The sequence below is a fragment of the Propithecus coquereli genome, unplaced genomic scaffold (assembly GCF_000956105.1).
Source record: "Propithecus coquereli isolate 6110/MARCELLA unplaced genomic scaffold, Pcoq_1.0 Scaffold216, whole genome shotgun sequence".
Classification (NCBI taxonomy): domain Eukaryota; kingdom Metazoa; phylum Chordata; class Mammalia; order Primates; family Indriidae; genus Propithecus; species Propithecus coquereli.
The window spans coordinates 945,555-948,459 of NW_012146745.1; positions in this window are offsets into that span (position 1 = coordinate 945,555).

Consider the following 2,905-nt stretch of genomic DNA (forward strand, 5'->3'; position numbering starts at 1 on the left):
GATGAGAAGTATTTTTAGTAGTTGACAAAGATTGGTCTATGCTTTATTATTATTATGAGAGTAGAATTGGAATGAATGCTTTTTAGAATCCATATCCATTTGCATTCCACATTAATAATGCCTTCAATTGACCGAAACCAACAAAAAAATAAAAATCCACAATTAAATGTCATTAGTTGAATTCACTCAAACTGGATCTTTGAAAAATCTCTACCAAAATATTAGGTTTCACTGAATATATTGCGACATTATGGTGTTTAATGTTAAAGTCTTAAATTACCTTGTCAGTTGAAATGCAATGTACTTGGTAGTTGGCAAATTACATTTTTTGTCACAATTTCCAAATAAATAGATAAAAGTATATATAAGTTAGCGTGACTTTGACCACAAGTAATAGAAATGTCTAACCTAGATTAGCTTAAAAGTATAGAAATGAAAAATATCACAAAAGGAATGTTTAATTCAGGCCAGCTCTCCTCATGTTTGAACAATGGTTGCAATAGTTCCAGGCATTTCATCTAGACATTGCAATATCCAGAGGGAGAAAAGGGATTATCTCTTCCAGTATCTCTTAGGAGAGTGTTAACATTTCCCTGTAGACCCTCCAGCAGACTGCTGGATGTATCATTGCCCACAAATTAGGTATGGGTCCAACTGTTAATCAATCACAGAAAGAGAAATGAAATTACTAAGATTGGCTCAGATTTATAAATTTTACCCCTCAGCTGGGCCTTGAGTCACATTGCCTGCTAGATGCACACCTGGGCAAATTGTGGTTTTGTTTGCAGAGAAGTGGGGGATTGATGGATTGATGTTGGGTTGTTGGGTCAGTAACCTATAGTTTTCTACACAGAAGGAGCTGTTGAAATATACAAAAAATCAGCAATAACATCCCCTAACATACTCAAAAATGCACATATGCATATGCACACGCATACATGCACACATTCACACGCAAACACATACACACTCATACAAAACTGCTTAAAATTAAGCTGAATTAAAATAAAGTTACACAATATTATGAATCTATTTAGAAATTAATTGATATGAAATCATGATTTACAATGGTATTAGTCAGGGTTCTCCAGACAAACAGACCAATAGCACAAACACACATGCATACGCACACACACACAAACACACACGCACAAAGATATAAAGACATTTATTTCAAAGAATTGGCTTACATGATTGTGGGAGCTGGTGAGTCCGAAATATGCAGGGAAGGGTGGCAGGCTAGAAACTCTCAGGCATGAGCTGATGCTGAGGTGTTGAGACAAATTTCTGCTTCCTCAGTGAAACCTCAATTTTGCTCTGCAGGCCTGTGAGTTAATTGGATGAGGCCTACTCCCATTATTGAGCATAATCTCCTTTACTTAGCATCCACTGATTGTAGATGTTAAACACACCTACAAAATACCTCCACAGCAATACTTAGATTAGTGTTTGAGAAACTGGATAGTATAGCCTAGCCAAGTTGACACATTAAACTGACCATCACAGCTATGCTTTAAGAATGGTGCTGATTCGACTTTCAATTGATGACGATGACAATTAGGTAATATATAAAGGAATGCCATCACATTCAAAACATTATTTCAATATGTCTAATTGATATGTCTAATTGGTACTGATAAGTTCATTATATTTTAAAACTCTTTTAATTATGAAGTGTTTCATATGGAATTTAATATGCTTGGAACCTGTGTACTTACAATCCAGATTTTTAAAATGCCAATATTTTGTTATAATTGATACTGATTTTTCATTATTAAATAGATGAAAAATTATAAGTAAAACCTTCCCCACTTATCCCACTTCCCTACTCCTATCCCAGATGAAACCATTATATTTAGGTTGCTATATTTCATTCATTTTTATATTGTATAAATAATCATATACACGTAACTATACATATATATGATGGTAAGTATGTGTTTTAATTTAACATGTTATCATAGTATAAACATTTTCTTGCAATACTAGAAAATCAACACTAACTTTTTTGAAATTGTATTCATGTTGTTATATTAAAAGTCTGTTTATTCATTTTAAAAGCTAACCAGTATTCCAATGTAGGACTGTAGAAGACATTATTTTTCTAATCCACTTTTTATGAAGCTTCCAATTTATCAATTACCAGCAAGAGTTACAGAGATCCTTTTGCGTATGTTGAGATTTTTTACCTCTTATTAGGAAAAATGTAGCAGCAACTGAATAACCTGGGAAATGTAAATTTAAACAAAAATGAATTATGTTTCATAATTAAAGAATTATATTTTAATATATATATTAATCATCCAGGTTTCTTCCTTGCCCATATTTTCACATTTATTTCATTAATTCATCTGGATCTTGTTTTGGAATACTGTGTAAAATAGGAGACATTTATTCATATGCGCAGCCAAAGGTACCAATGACATTTATTGACTAGACTAAATTATCCATTCTACATAAAATCAGTTGGACTTCTATCATATATCAAGTTGCTGTATGATTTGTTTCTTCTGAGCTGTCAGCTATATTCAGTTCTTGAATCTCTCTATAAATATCATTTGATTGCAGTTACTAAATCTTTACACCAAGTCTAAATATCTGGCAGGCCAGGTGAACCCCCTTCTCCTCCCCATGCAAACACAATTTTCTTTTTCAAAATCATTTGTCTGCATTTGGCTTTTTATTCATCCATATGAATTCCTGGATGAGATTCTCTAATTCTGGAAAAAAGTTCTAGTAGAATTTTGATTCAAATTACAAATAATTTACAGATTAATTCGGAGGAGAATCGACATCATTAATATTTTCAGTTTCTCCACATAGAAGTATAGAATGTACCTTTATGTTTTGAATAGTTGTGTATATCATAAAATAAATTTTATGATTTTCTCTATAAAGTCCTAGA